Below are 15,703 nucleotides of genomic sequence, written 5' to 3'. Positions count from 1 at the left end.
CTCTTTGTCCTGGTATGTACACTGTGCAAGATACGAATTTCTGGAGGTATTTTCCTATATTTCGAGTACGTCATATTACCCAGAAAACGGAGGGCAAGATACAAGTTTGCTACTTTCACGTTCTATCAGAATTTTGACCATGAATTAAGAGATTTCTTTTCATATGTGTCGAGTGTGGGACAACATCTTAGAAAAGAGGAGACATTGATACATTCGTGTTCTAGTTACGGTTTACCAGAAAGTGTACCAGATGTAATAGCAGAGTTTAGAACGTTAGTTTCCTATTTTTCCCCACGTGGGACGGTTTCTCAACGGCAGTAGGACATATTAACATTTTTCCATTAGCTATATGTCGATATCAACATACACATTTGCCACATTTCAATATCGATCATGCGATCCCACTAGTGACATTCCTTTAGTTTCCCCAGTTTCTTTGTGAGTCTCCTTGGCCTTAGTTGTTGCATCCTTATTGGTATGCAACCGTACACATTATATTGCATCGGTTTGAGGGAATATTATTGGTGAATTGGCAATGATTTTCATGTTCTTGTTGTATTCCTTTCATTTCTGACTCTTTGAACTCACGTTTATAGAGTATATTTCTGGTCATTTTTCGTTACGTGTTTCCACACATGTGAATCACCTTCCTTCATCTGTTACGCTCTACCGACACTCCAGATGTCTTTCTAGAGCATTTGAATACAAATTCACTATACTTAATACTCAGAACGTCACTGTTGGCCAACATCCGTACCTGGCGATTATGCAACCACACACAACGGGCATGAAGTTGTCCGCCATTTTGTATTTGTTCCAGGTATCGACTTGATACAAACGAATTATTGTTACCTGGTAGAAATCCTATCAATTCATATCATTTACAGCAATTTTCATTTGGCAGATTATCCGGGAATCCCTACGTTCCTTTATTGAATCCCTTGCGCGTGCGTAGTAGGATAGTGAAATATGCAAAATTCAATAGAGCTGGTATGACTTCTTCAGTAAATTTTTTACCCGCCCTCTTTACGTTGGATAGTTTCTGAACTATTGGCGTCCGAAAGTCAATTTCCCACGCTTTCGGCACCTTGTAGATCTGAAACTATGTCCGATAGCCGAAAGTTCAAGAGAACTTTTTTTCTTGTCTCATTGGCAGGAATCACCTCCCAAGAGTTGTAACACTTATTTTGCAACACCCGATATATATATAAATGCTCGAAAATGACCGACATTACTGTCGAATTCATAGTTTTAGGGGTCGCTGAGATGAACAGTAACACTTCTGATGCCGTTTAAATCCAAGTTCAGTCCCGCAACTTGGAGGAGGGATATATATATAAGGATATAGGAGGGAGAAGGGATATAGATATAGATCTATATATAAGGGAGTTGAGCATTTAAGCTTTTCATTTCAACCCAGCGAATCGGTAATCAACGCTAATAAATAAAGTAAAAAAATAAACAAATAAAAACAAATTATGATTCATACATAAATTTTATTTATTGTTATATATGTATATTTGTTGTAAAGAAAATAAGGTTGTTTTTCCTCCAAACGGAAATTTTCTTTGTTATCTTCAGAATAACCTACATTCTTGACACTCGCTATCTCACTAACCTTTTAAATGGAACACCAAATCTTTATCTAAATTTACTGGAAGTCTCGTGAATCTAAAGGTCAGTTTATATGTGAATGAGTAATGATTAGAGGTAAGCAGAAACTAACGTTATTTTCTCAAAAGTTAGTATATAGCTTTTAAAAATATTATCTTAATGTGGAATTGACGTTCCATTAAAGCTTCAATATCATTAACGTTTGAGGGGGGGAAATAATCGTTTAAATACGAGACATAACAACTAGTGTTGCCCACGAGATAGAAACTACATTTTCACTTTCGATACGAGATAGAAACACGACAATTCTCGTCTCGAAAACGGGACGAGAAGTTCCTTTAGTCTCGATGGCAACACTAATTTACCGAAGTCTTATATTTCAAATTCTATTTTAGTGTTACACGTTTCATAGAAACAAAATAAATAAATAAATTGATAAAGTGATCATAGGAAAACAACAATTTACCAACGTCTAAATAAACAAAAGTTATTACACAATATACTCCAATAATAAATATGATTTAAATATTACTGTATCACACCCTTTGTAGACATTTCATCGCGGGAAAGGATTCTGACAACTTCTAAATGAAATTTAATAATAATAATAATAATAATAATAATAATAATAATAATAATAATAATAATAATAATAATAATAATAATAATAATAATAATAATAATAATAATGAAATCTGGTCCATTGGACTGTGCTAAAGTTACGTTGTATTAACATAATGATTTCTTGCCGTGAAGGCGGAAACGCTTCTGAACAAGGTCTCAGAATCAGTTCTGACTTCCTTTGAAATAATCAACCATATTGATGTTACAACTGGATTTTTAACTTTCTTAATCAAGGTTCAATTCCATTTTTGACAACAATAACTCGATAATTATTCCTAGGTAAGCTACAGGGGTGCTATTCAGCCGGTTCGCTAGAATCGGTTGTCAAAATACTGTATTTCCAGTTCGCAGAAAAGTTTGATGTACCCAGATTTAACTGTAAATTTTACCCAGTTATACCCAGGAACAGGAAATTTTACTTTAACTATCTTTGTTTTTAGAAATTCTTAGAGCTATAGGGTTAAACATATGATCTCTCAGAACAAAGTATAAGCGTTTATTTCTTAATCCCATATGCTCAGATATCAAGAACGAGAACAGGAAACACATGAGTGTAGTGATGAATGTTATTTATATTTGAAACGCATACATACCATTATAAATAACTGTCGATTCATTGCTGGATCAAGGTCTTTCCATTACATTTTGACCACCATATATCTTGGATAATTCGTTTCTAAGATATTCGCAGTGCTACCTAATTTCGTCACACCACCTTGTATTAGAATGCTATATAGGTTTCTATTTGTCATTTATGGTACTCAGTGAAAAATTGCTTTTGACTACCTTGTATGATTTGTTTCCTAAAAAGAGTTAGATCTACCTATATTATATAGGACGGGTTGTTAAAAATTATAAAACCACTGGCTAAGCTCGTGCTTCAAACTCCAAAACAAATGGGTTTCATTTCACATGGTGAAGCTATGGTAGACTTCTGAAGTATGTAGATTCAATATAGACACCGGAAGTGGTAGATTTATAACTTCCGGTTGCGATAGAGGGATAAAATAAGGGATGGAACCTATTCTGGGGTGATGGTGAATCCATATCAGAAAACTACTTCCCGTAATCTCTTACCGCTCTTATAAAATCAATATTGAAGCCCGAAGTGGTAGTGGATTTTTACTACTTCCGGTTTTAGTACAGAGATAATAGCGTAGATGGATGCTATTTTTAGGACGCTGAATCCATTAAAAAGATTCTCGCTATCTGTTACCGTCTTTTGCTCTATGGTGATCAATGTTCAAACCCCAAAATGGAAGGTATCTATCACTTCTTCCTTAATCTATAGACATATTTGGAGATGGAATGCTAACTTCATATCAAAACGACATTGAGTGCTACCTTGTTCAGTTTTTGCTCTATGGAAGACAATATTAAAACTAGAAATGATAGAAGTTTTTATCTAGTTTCAGTTTTTGAAGAGAGAGATAAGAGAAGAAAGGAAACCTCTTCTTGCAGCTCTGAATCCATATTAAAAAAAAAAAAAAAGTCTCTTGTGCAACATAAAATTAAATATTGTAATCGCAGTTCGATTAAACTTACACTAATAACCACAAACACTTACTACGATAATAATTTCCATAAATTAAATTAATTTTCTTCCTTTTAAACTTTGTATTTCCTTAATACTTAGCATTCATTACGCAGAAATTGAAAATACACTTCCATCAACTATGGATTGACTTCCTCACTTAACAGGATAAACAGCATAAAGAAAACAAGCTTAAACAAGTCTGGCCACAACATTTTATTATCATAAGGTACCGGACTATTATCCTTGTTGCCCTACAACAAGGTGACCAGACGTCCCGTTTTAGCCGGGACAGTCCCTTTTTTCCAACCGCTGTCCCGTTTTTTTCTGATTCTCGAACGGGACGCCTAAATGTCCCGTTTTTAATTAAAAATGACCTAGGGTTCCGTAATTATTATTCAAAATATAAATCGTCAATGCAAATTCTACTCTCTTCCGTACCAACACTCGTTGTCAAGGTTCAGCCGTCTTGAACTTCTGAATTTTCAAATGGAAATTGAGTGTTCGTGGTTCAAGTGGGAATTGAGTGGGAATTCTGAGTGTTCAACTAGTTAAAAGAATTGTTAGGTAGAATTTGCAATCGGGAACCATTATTTGTTGCGTGGTACACGTAAAGTTAGAAACGGTGTGTTATCACTCTTGTGTATTTTGTAAATTGAGAACACTTCTGAGTCCCAAAATGCAATCTGGAAGTCAGATACCCCCCCTTCCCCGCAGCCGATTCGTATGCGTCCCGTTTTCGCAAGTAAAAACTCTGGTCACCTTGCCCTACAACTAAACGTTACCATTGCACTTATTGTTTATTAATATCATATTTTTGCTGTATGGTGATCAATCTTGAAAACAGAAAACTTAAATTTCTACCTCTTCCAGTTTGGAAAGGCGGCTAAAGGAGGAGATGGAACCTATACCTTGGATACCGAATCTATTTTTATATATATATATATATATATATATATATATATATATATATATATATATATATATATATATATATATATATATATAAACCTGTCTCTCGCTATTTCTTGCTATTTTTGATACGACATCTGTCTACAAACATATGGACATATCTATTCTTTTAGGTTTCCGATATCTATACATACATAGCAAGTTTTGATTGATTGATTTGAATTTGGCGTCCCACTCAGCAGCGCGGCTATTATGAAACGTAGACCTACAGCTTAACGTTGGATACAAACCACATGAGCTCCTACTGGGTCTCCCACGCAAAAGTCTGTACGCCAACCACTTAGCCACGAGGTAGCTCAATATATCAAGTGTCAAGTAACTGTAACCGAAAACAGAACTAAATATGTTTACTATTGTAAAACCAACTTATATTTATTGTAATTTAAGATCTATATACAAATATCGTGGAACATTTATCCTGGTACGCTCTTGAAACTTTTAAACTAATAGATACAAAATCCTGAAAGTTCGTTCCATGCAAATATTAATAGTGGGGGGAGGGGCATTGTTTAACATATACTGTAATACAACCAGATTAACAATATTGCTAACCCATTTTTTTCAAATTGCACTACGTCAGGTTAGCACTACAAATTTCAAAACTACGTACAAAACAAATACTTACAAAATCACGCTTGTTATGCAGTGTTGTACATCACAAAAGACGGTACAGTATCACAGACTCTGAAAAAGCAACCAAATGTTGGAGAGTTCTACAATAGTAATAACGCAAGTGAGATGGACAGGGAAACGCATACGTACCCAAAGTAATTTAGCGTCGGATGCTACTGTCATCATATAATGTATTTCAAATGAGTAGAAACAAAGTTACAAGGAATTGAAAACTTAACTTTCTTCAAAGGACTACTTCGAAAAAGATCATATATATATATATATATATATATATATATATATATATATATATATATATATATATATATATATATATATATATATATATATATACGTATATATATAAGTAAAAATCACATCGAATCACATACATGGTTTTGAACCTTTTACAGCAATTTGATATCTCAAACCGCTACTGACATATGAAAAAAAGTAAAAATTGATAGATTGCTTAAAATCGCGTATTTATAGAAACTTTTTCAAGACAGTTATTGCTTGAGCAGTGTTGCAAACTTTACAATTGTTTACCATATCTTCAAAATAGTCTGACATTAAATGAAATGAAATCTTGAAGTTTTACGTCCCATGGTTATGCCGGTTAGGCTAAAGGAGATGGCGATTATGAGAAATAAATGAAAAGATGGAATGAAGAAAATGGGAGAAAACGGGAGAACCCCGAGAAAAACCCACAAGCGGGATGTTTGTTCACCACAAAGTCCACACGGCGCGAGCTGGAATCGAACCAGGGACCCCAAGCACCGGAGGTGAACGCTCTACTCAAAATAGTTTGAGATATCAAATCGCTACGAACGCATTATAATCTTTACACCTATTGAACACCATCTGTGTGATTGGATGAAATACTTATCAAAGCAGTTTTTCGATATAAAGCCTTTTGTAATTTGGTTCCTATTCATTCGAAATCTATCGAATATGATGACCATAGAATTAGACAAAAAGTATACACTGACTCGTTTATCTTACTTGCGTTATTACTGCAGTAGAGGTCACCACAATTTGAATATTTGTGATACTGTAGCGTCCTCAATTTGCAACACTGAATAATAACTGTAATATTGTAAGTTTTCGTTTGATATGTAGATTCGAATTATGTAATAGCCTGACGTAGTGCTACGTGAAAAATAAAAACACAGCTTTATCTTGGGTTGGCAACAGTATTAGCCTGGTAATATCGCAGAGTGTGTCAAACCATGTCCCCCTGCCGATATTTGTACTAAATTTCGACGTTTTTTGTCTATTGGTTTAAAACAGGGATGCAAAAAAGGAACAAAAGTTTACTAGCCCAAGAAAAAAGTTACTAGCCCACATCCCACAATAGAAATTATTTTTATTAGTGATATTAAATACTCGCCCGGGGCGAGTGGTTATTTGCGCCCCTGATTTAAAAGTTACAAGGGCATATCAAGGTAAATGGTCCATTCTGTATATAAAATATGTAAAAAGCAATATAAGAACTGAGGACATAAAGAGGACTCTATATGAGTCTTGAAAGAAATACCGTAATACCAACGTCATAATCTACCCGTCAATCAGTTTTAACCCTTACCTCTTTTATCCCACAGCACCACGCCACGTACACTGACGGATTCCTAACCAAGGAGATATAATTTCACGGTCGACGAGCAATTTTCATTCAATCAAACGCCATCCACCTCCTCCCATTCTGAATCCCTTCAGTAATAGTACTTTCAGAGTAACTAAAGAAAAAAAAAAGTTTTTAATGTTTTCCCTCTTAGTCCTTCTCATCGTTTCTGACTTTCAAAAAATCGATCTTTTTAAACTCCTTTTAAACTGTTATTTCCAAAGTAGCTGGGTCGATTCATTCAAAGTGCAGATCGGATTAATTTCAAGGGGCCGCGGTGGCTCAGTGGTAGAGCGTTCACCTCTGGTGCTAGGGGTCTCGGGTTCAAACCCTGCTCCCGCCAAGTGAACTTAGTGGTGGACAAACACCGTGTGCGTGGGTTTTCTCGGGGTTCTCCCGTTTCCTCCCACTTTCTTCATTCCACCATTTCATTCATTACTCATTATCACCGTCTCCTTTAGCCTAACCGGCATAACCGTGGGACGTAAAACTCAAAATTTCATTTCATTTTTTTCGGATTAATTTCACTTACCCGGCGAAAATAAGAAAAAGAGTTACGTTTTTCACGTGCATGCATGTAAGTCTGTAAATTTCTTTAGTTTCTTTGAGGAGCCTGCACATCTTTTTGGATTACAGTGACTCCCATAATTATTCTGCTCTCTGATTTTTTACCCGACTGAGGAGAAGCTAAGAGAAGGATAAAATATTTCTCACATCTATTTCTCAAGCGTTCTTAAATTTCTTTACTTTCATGTGGAACCTACACGACACGCCTGATAATACTATACTGACTATCATACCTATGGATTCTTATCCGACAGCTAATAAGAGGATAACATTTCCATGTTTATGTACCGTACGTTTGTTAATTCTGTAGTTCTAGTAGAACCTCCTGAAATGGAATGGATCGATGAAAACTTCACCCATGACCCACTGACCCACCACCAACCGTGATCCACGACCCACCATAACCTACTCCGACCCTTGACCCACCATAACCCACTCCGACCCACTAGCCATCATAACCAACATTGACCCATCAAAAGCCATCGTCATCAAGTCTGACTCATGTTCCACGCCCTCCTTCCCTCTGACTAAAGAGTTTTGCACTTGTAATAAACAAGGCTGTAAAATTATCACTTATCGGAGTTTGAATTTATACGGTCAATCTCTCAAGCACCATTCTGTTATAATACCGGTGGATCTGACCTTTACGATATAAAATGGTAAAGTATTTGTTATGGGCCATAAATTACAGATGCTTTTCAGTGGAAAATAGGATGAAATTTGAAAATCTCAAATTAAGATAAACTAGGCCAACATATAAAAAACAATGTAAAATTCAACTGTGTCTCGAAAACCAAGTAGTAAGTCCTATTGCTATTATTACAACTACAAATATCAATACCCAAAAGTGTCTCAAGTTCTTTTTTTTTTTTTTCACTTAGATATACTTATCATAGGTAAGTAAATAGAAACAACTGAAAGAAAAAGAAAATAGGAGACCTTGAAAGTAAAAAAAGAAAATTCACCAGTGTTTAGAAGATGCTGTCTACAATGCACTGAGCAGAGTCGGTCGGTGGTTCAGTTGTGGTGGGTCGTAGTGGATCACATCCTGTTGACCCATGACACACTGACTCTTTCACAAATCTTGACCCTTTTGCCCCACAACCCACTGACCCACTCCATTTTTGAAACCTACACACCTTGATAGTACTACAGTGGCTCTCATGAATGTTTTGCTACCTCTGCTTTTTTTTTTTAACCCGATTGTGGCAAAGCTAAGAAAAAGATAATATTTTTTCCGAAGTATGCTCTTTTTACATTTCTTTAATTCCATGTAGAATCTACACAATTTGATAGTATTACTGTACACTGACTTTTATAAATATTCTGCCCTCTCATTTTATAAAGAAGGTTGATCGAGTTATATTCGACTGATTTTCAAAGTATACTCAGTCTACAGAAAGTCTTGCCACTACCATCAATTATGTGATATCGGACTATGAGCATCGTAAGTTATCTGCAGATTAGCAATTTGAAGTGCAACGAACTGTGTTAGAGCAGACACAAAAATGTTTTCGCATTCTTCTCTGCAGGTTCTGACCCACTGAGGCCTGAGGGTGAAGTTGTAGACATCGTTTTATCAATTCAAATGCGCAGAAATCTTTTGGACTGGTGTCAGGACTTTCAATAGGAATGTCAGGGAAATGAATAAAACGGATTTCCAGTTTCTGGCTTCATGTCATAATAAAACAGGGAGGTATGTGTAGATGCTTTGTCTATATGAATCCGCGCCTGGTTCTTGTTGGCTCCGTACAAATGAGAGGTGTCTCTCCAAATTAATTGCAATCTTGATGGTTTGCTCAAAATAAGCAACATTTATGTTAACTTTTTTTGTTTACCTTACGTACCTTGAACTTTATTTTGTAATCTTGGTCGGTAACAATCACGATTTCCTGCAGAAAACTTTCTCTGCACTGGCGGTAAAGCTCGGTACGCCCCTTCCAAAACTGTTACATCATGCAATTGCCCGAAGTAAATGTAGTATCATTAAATGTGACAACCGTCTTCCATTTCGACTTCCCCCTTCCACAAATATTTTTTGTACAGTTTGCGGCAGTTTTATTTTACGTTCAGCAATCTGGCACAGGAGGAGGTTGCTAACACTCGGAAGTTGTGGCCGACAGTGGAGTGCTCCAGGGTCCAGGGGTTCTCCGGAGCTGCCAGTCAGCAAATTCCATGAAGTACCTCAGAAGACATTTTTTGCATTATGAGTCCATTTTGATTGCGGATGTTCTAGGATGGGTCCATTTGAGTTTGCCTAAGAACGATATCTTTAGATGTGGCACTTAGAGCCAGGGTGTACTCTTCCCAGTGACTGTTCAATTTCAGAGACATCTTCGTAGCACCAACACGACACTAAAGCACATGCAAGCCGAAACGCTGCACTGGTAACGACGCCCGTTTCATGTTTTTGGCGCAACTATGCAAGTGACAGCACGTTGCCAAATCAGCCGAATATATAAACCTATCGTATTTCTGTAGTCAACTGCAGCGAAGATAAGAGGAGATATTTTCTCACGTCTATGTACGTTTGTGAATTTCTTTATACGTTTTTCTATTAAAAAAAAAACAATCGATATAATTTCCCTGGGGTGAAGCATGAAAGGGCTTAAGGAGATAAGCCGACTGTTTAAAGTTTGCGGGATGTGTGATCTGCATATCATAATCCAGGGTCGAATGAATGTACTTTCGCTACATTTGGCTATACTTCCGAAACCACCTCTCTCTCCTCAATAAATAAATAAATAAATAAATAAAAATAAGTATTGTCCCGTAATTCTCTCTAGTATATATAAAAATCACTCCTTTGTTTCTTCACAGGAAAAAAAAACACATGAAGACATTGTCGTCACTATTTTAACTTGAACAAAAGCTTTACTCTGTGTTTTATGCATTCTAATTAACTTCTATCGAAACTCATAAATAGATTATTATCAACGCTTTAAACGTTTCTTTTAGTAGAGACAGATATAGAAGTATGCAAGTTCCATTATAATTTATACAGAGTCGAAAAGATACAAAATTAAACGCATATGAAAGGTACAACATTAAACGCATATGAACGATTTCTATTCCACAAAACGTGACAAATCAGACAGAGAAACAACCAGCTTTGTCAAACAAAGTATATAGTGTTATGAATTTATATTCATAAAGGTGTCTCTTTCTCATTTAGAACGGGATATAGGCCTAGTAACAGAAAAGGATAGTAAAGAACAAAGGAAACGCAATACACGAATACGTTCTTTTGACTCGTCATTTAATCCTTTATTCTTTTTAAGCCAAATGTTCTATATAAAATAATGTGCCTACATGTCGAAAACATTTGCTTTACGTAGGTTTGTTATGGTACTAGCATGTGGAATTGTCTTGTTACATTGTGGTTTTTAATTTCAACTGTAAGCTATGGTTGTTAACGGTAATGAAACCAATAGGCATAGGTGGGTTATAGTGGGTTTTAATTTCAGAACTTGAACCTATATTTTCCCGAAAAAAGACTAATAATAATAATAATAATAATAATAATAATAATAATAATAATAATAATAATAATAATAATAGCACAGATCCGAATGAGTATTTTTTTTTTCTTTTCAAAAAACGGTTTCAGACTCGGTACCGATACTAACTGGGCCGCATGGATGTCAGATTGCCAAAGTTCAAAAATGAAATTTTCCAGGAAAGAAATTTGAAGTCCAATGTGTCAAGAAAAACTGATATTTCTATGTTGGCTACCAAAAATTTACTAGTTACAAAAGTCCTTTTTAAAACATACCCATGCATACAAATGAATGATCGCATTACTTCATTTTCCCATTCTTTGGCTGCAAGCAACCTGACATCCACGCGGCCCAGTTGTTCCACTATTATTTATGAGATACTAGCTGAAGCGTCCTTTCTTCGCACGCGGAGAATAAGCTTATCCAAAATATTTGTACCCTTTCCCTCCCTAATATTCACATTTGAACGAAAGTGTAAGGACAAAAATCCGTATTGTTACCCCCTTTTCCAACCCCTCACTCCCAATGCCGATGGTGGCTGGACTTAAACAGCATTCGGAAGTGTCATTATTCATCCAAGCAACCCAGAAAGCTATGGATTGAACACTAATATCGGTCGTGTTCAATTATTTTTTTTACATGTCTCCCCAGCCCATTACATGCTGAAAATTATTAATGTAATATCACAAGATCCTTGAGACACCTAATATTGACTATCATGCCAAGTATCATAATTTGATAATTATTTGGTTCAGTAATTATTGGGTGATGAGGTAACACACAAATTCACATTCTGTTATATATACTTAGATTTTCCATTTGAGAGAGGCCGAGTTGCGTCACACGGATATAGAGCTTCACGTACAGGAGATAAGATATAGTGAGTTACAGGAGCTGCCTTTACTCCCAGATTTCCATAACCGAGTGGTTCTCAACCTTATTATTAATAATAATAATAATAATAATAATTGTGTAACTCTATACTAATGATTGTATATAATACTGAGCATTATTGCTGCCGCTGGAGACGTTGACTGGCACAGTCTGTTTCATTCCACCATTATCATTCATCTCGCCACCACTGTCTTCCTTAATCTCGGTGCATTCTCGGTGCATAGTCTTCCTTTCCTCCTCCTCCTCCTCCTCCTCCTCCTCCTACTACTACTACTACTACTACTACTACTACTACTACTACTACTACTACTACTACTACTACTACTACTAATAATAATAATAATAATAATAATAATAATAATAATAAACCTGTGAGAATATTATTATTTTTTTTAATTTCCCGATTGTTCAAACCTGTACAAAGAAATTAAAATACATTTCTTCGTGAGTAGTAATATACGAAAAATGCCCATTATGTGGTTTTCAAACGAAATAGACGTATTAAAGTTTTTTTGCTAACAGAAATATATATAACGAGTTCTACAAGTTAAATTGGACTCTTAAGTACCTATAAACATGTACTTTGTTGAGATTTACAAAAAAAAAAAAAAAAAAAAATACTCAACGCGACGCGAGACTTGAGTAGAGAGGAAATGCATTATATACGTACGTTTGGCTTCGAGAGAACATAGTAAAAGCGAACTCTTAGCACACAAGACAGCTATTGTCGCTTTGAACCCGAAGAAAAGGAGCAGATAGGTCTCTCTCCATCCGCGAGAACCAATGGGATCGTAAAGAGTCGTGTCACGTTTTGCAGCTAAATCTAATGCCTCCCGATTTCCCTTAGGTTCGCTAGCTCTGTGCTCTTTTACCCTTTATTTATGCAACCCAGCTTAACAAGCACCGTATCTATCTTTCTTGTTCTCTTTCTCTCTCTCTCTCTCTCATCGTGCTTTTACATGAGAGCTTGGCTTAGATGGATATTTATCGTTCAGCTACTTCATTCTTTTCGTTTTTTTTTTTTAATTTTTGTTTCTTTCTGAGGTCGTCGGTTCATTTCCTGAATGAGGAAACTTTGAAATGAAATTTTGGCTTCTTGAATACTACATCAGTCAAGTAAGAATGTCTGCTGCTCTAACAACTTTTTATGAAGTTCCTCTTCTTAGAGAAAGGTTAGAGAGAAGAACACACACACACACACACACTACTCTTGTTTTATATAGTTTTCATCTGACTTGTTTGAATTTATAATACGATTTATAAGTACTTCAGAATCTTAAGCCATCATAGAACCATGTACGTACTCTGAAGTTTTGTCACTACAAAAAGTTTTATGTTCACATTCCACGAACGAAGTCATGTCGCTTTTATGTCATTTTTATTATTATTTTTTCTTTGAATTAGAAAAAGAAATACTTTGTATATCAAAACCAAAGCCGTTCTGTGACAGTATACATCATGTTACTTTATTGCTATCAAAATATTAGAAAAGAAAGAAAGAAATTATTTAACGTAACCAATAAAATGTGAATAAGGGGCTCAGTGGTAGAACGTTCACCTCTGGTGCCGGTAGAGATGCGCACGAGACGAGACGAGACAGAATTTTCTTTACAAAATTCGAGTCGAGACACAACTCTTCCAGTAGAGAAATACACATTTTCCGAGTTGAGACAACTTTTACAGCAAATTTTCGAGACGAGACAACCTCAAATCTTGTCTCATGCGCATCAACTGGTGCGTGGCGTCCCTGGTTCGATCCCAACTTGCTCCAAGTGGGCTTTGTGGCGGACAAACACCGTGTGTTAAGGTTTCCTCGGGATTCTCCCGTTTCCTCCTACTTTATTCATTCCATCATTGCATTCATTCCTCATTATCACCGTCTCCTGTAGCCTAACCAGCATAATCATGGGACATAAAACTGAAAGATTTTAAAATGTGACTGAGAAATAAAAGAATGGATGCGGAAAAATATATTAGCAAGAAAAAGAAAAACATATTTTATGGGTGAGTGATATGTTAAGAATGTGAAAATGTTTGCCTGGACCCCGAGGAACCCGAATCTCCATTCCATTGGACACATATGGGACGCTATCAAGAGGGATGTGCCTGCCCTGGACCCTACTCTGACCAATTTTCATGGATTATAGGAGGCTGTGGAGCGACCAGGGGCGTACGCAGTTGGTGGGCCCTGGGGATCCGGACCCCCCCCAAACGCTTTAGACCCCTTCCGAAATAAATTCCTACGTACGTCCCTGGCAGCGACCATGGATCAGTATTGATCCACAACGCTTCCGGTGTCTTGTGGAGTCAGTGCCACGCCACATCGACGCCATTATCAATACGAAAGGGAGTACGACATACTACTATCCAGGAGCCAAGGGCGTCGATTTCTCTGTAAATCTGGGAGGGACCCATTTAGATGCAAAAAGCACATATGAGAATTTTAAGACAAATTGCATTCAAATTACGCCAATTATTGTACTATATTCATAAATACAATGCGGGGGGGGCGTGAGATTTGGGGGCCCGGGTCCCCGGCCCGGCGCCCTTGCCAGGAGCCTCTAATTCAATTGCTCATGAATGCGTATTATACTAGATTATAGTAGTATACACTGAGGAACAGCGGTATATTAGTACAATATACGGAGTCCTCTTGCTTACTACAGAAATCAGTACGGAGCATAAGTTATCCGTATGCTAGCCTACATAATGCCGTTGGAGGATGTCTGATATCTAATAGTCTTCCTTATATTACATATATATGTATGTTACCTTCGTCAGCTGTATGTTATGTACGTCCATTTGTATGTGAGATCCTGACTGCCTATATTGTTCCATATGGAAAGTACGTACAGATGGTACAATTATACAGAAACTATTATAAATTATGCGTTTTTAGTTATACGTTTGCTGTCCAAAAACTACACGATTTATAAATGTAACATACTATTTTACGTACGCCACAGACAATGTTTTTTCTCAGTGTAACAATATCAGTAAGATAAGAAGTTTCATTGGCTTCATACGGAAAATCTGAATCGTGAGAACTTGCTTCAAATATAGCTGTTCATGGGTATTTCCAAAATTTGGGGTAAATTATTCACTATATGAAAAAAGTTGTAATAGCGTTGAAACCACATAACAAGTCCTCATAATAATTTAAGCGTGCAAATTGTTTAGTTACATTTTAGGAAACAAGAGACGAAGTACTAGCTCAATTAAGTTTTTACAGATTCTTTATAGATATTAAAACTATAAAATACCTATAATTACTATATATATATATATATATATATATATATATATATATATATATATATATATATATATATATATATATCTTTATTTAACTTACCAAGAGACTAGGCAGCTAATAACTAATTCAAGCTACAAGATGCAAATTCCAAACTAGCTTTACCTGAAAAAAGAAAGAAAAATACAGCTAATGAATTGATTTGTACTTATGAAGAAAGAAATTAAACATAAACATAATAGTTTTAAATTACAATATAAACAAAGATCTTTTCGAACATTTTCTATATATGTATTATGTATGTATATAGTGGACAATTTACCTTGAAAGCTCTTAATTTCTTTTAAATTAATATATAAAACATTAAAATTTTATACAGTAGAATCAGTGCCAGTGCAATCGCCAAGGGGTGAGGCCTGAGGGGCCCCGCAGGGATCATGAGGCGCAGGACCTATAAGCCTTGGTCGAATTTTCGCGATCGCAAATGCTTTCTTGAGTCTTCCTACCAG

At 36.0% G+C, this 15,703-nt stretch overlaps 1 long non-coding RNA gene across 1 annotated transcript in view; it reads right to left on the bottom strand.

Moving 5' to 3' along the window:
- LOC145666440 (uncharacterized) overlaps positions 1–15,321 on the bottom strand; it is a 399,556-nt gene extending 384,235 nt beyond the window's left edge. The window contains exon 1 of the long non-coding RNA XR_014127744.1: positions 15,297–15,321. This is a non-coding gene — a long non-coding RNA (uncharacterized LOC145666440). The remainder of the gene's footprint in view (positions 1–15,296) is intronic.
- Positions 15,322–15,703: the final 382 nt, after the last annotated feature.

This window comes from Thermobia domestica, chromosome 12 (genome assembly GCF_964235325.1).
Source record: "Thermobia domestica chromosome 12, izTheDome1.hap1.1, whole genome shotgun sequence".
NCBI lineage: Eukaryota > Metazoa > Arthropoda > Insecta > Zygentoma > Lepismatidae > Thermobia > Thermobia domestica.
The sequence above is the reverse complement of the archived record's forward strand: the minus strand, read 5'-3'. Positions and strand labels throughout refer to the sequence as shown.